This window comes from Arachis hypogaea, chromosome 19 (genome assembly GCF_003086295.3).
Source record: "Arachis hypogaea cultivar Tifrunner chromosome 19, arahy.Tifrunner.gnm2.J5K5, whole genome shotgun sequence".
Taxonomy (NCBI): domain Eukaryota; kingdom Viridiplantae; phylum Streptophyta; class Magnoliopsida; order Fabales; family Fabaceae; genus Arachis; species Arachis hypogaea.
In genome coordinates, this window is record NC_092054.1 from 85,722,978 (window position 1) to 85,723,953 (window position 976).

A 976-nucleotide genomic window follows, 5' to 3' on the forward strand; every position below is an offset into this window, starting at 1 on the left:
ATCACTCACACTAACAGTAATTTTAACAAGAGTACTTTCTGTATCTATTTCCTTGCTTGTGCCTTGTTGGTTGTATGACAGGGAGAAGAAGCGGGGCTTCAACTTCCTTTGATTCTGAACCTGAGAGGACCTTCCTTAGATTAAGAAAGGAAGCAAGAGGAAAGAGAGTAGTTGGTGCTGAGGAAGAGGAGGAGTACTTTGATCCAGACATGGATGAAAACATGGAGAACCATCATGAAGAAGAGGCTCACAGCCATGGCAGAGAAAGTCTAGCACATCAGGTTGGGCAAGAGAGAAGAGTTCTGGGTTCTTACATCAACCCAAACCCAGAAAACTGTGGAAGCAGCATCCAAAGACTAACCATACATGCCAACAACTTTGAACTAAAGCCACAGCTCATCACCCTTATTCAGAACAATTGTTCATTCGGAGGAAGTGTCCAAGAAGACCCAAATCAACATCTAACCACCTTCCTGAGGATATGTGATACTGTGAAGTCTAATGGTGTTCATCCTGACACCTATAGACTACTTCTGTTCCCTTTCTCACTTAAGGGCAAGGCATCTAAATGGCTGGAATCCTTCCCAAAGGAGAGTTTAGCAACCTGGGAAGATGTGGTAAACAAATTCTTGGCAAGATTCTATCTTCCTCAATGGATCAACAGGCTGAGAGATGAGGTGCAAACATTCAGGCAGCAGGATGGTGAGACTCTATATGAAGCATGGGAGAGGTTTAAGGACCTGACAAGAAGGTGTCCACCAGATATGTTCAATGAATGGGTGCAACTACACATTTTCTATGAAGGCCTCTCTTATGAATCAAAGAAGGCAGTAGACCATTCATCCGGGGGATCTCTGAACAAGAAGAAGACTATTGAAGAAGCCATAGATGTCATTGAGACTGTAGCGGAGAATGACTACTTCTATGCTTCTGAAAGAGGCAACACTAGAGGAGTGATGGAGCTAAACAATGTGGA

General features: G+C 43.5%; 1 non-coding gene across 1 annotated transcript; it reads right to left on the reverse strand.

Annotated features, from left to right (window-relative positions):
- Positions 1 to 662: 662 nt before the first annotated feature.
- On the reverse strand, positions 663 to 769 carry LOC112780594 (small nucleolar RNA R71). The gene has a single exon (XR_003191419.1). It is a non-coding gene; the product is annotated as a small nucleolar RNA R71 (small nucleolar RNA).
- Positions 770 to 976: the final 207 nt, after the last annotated feature.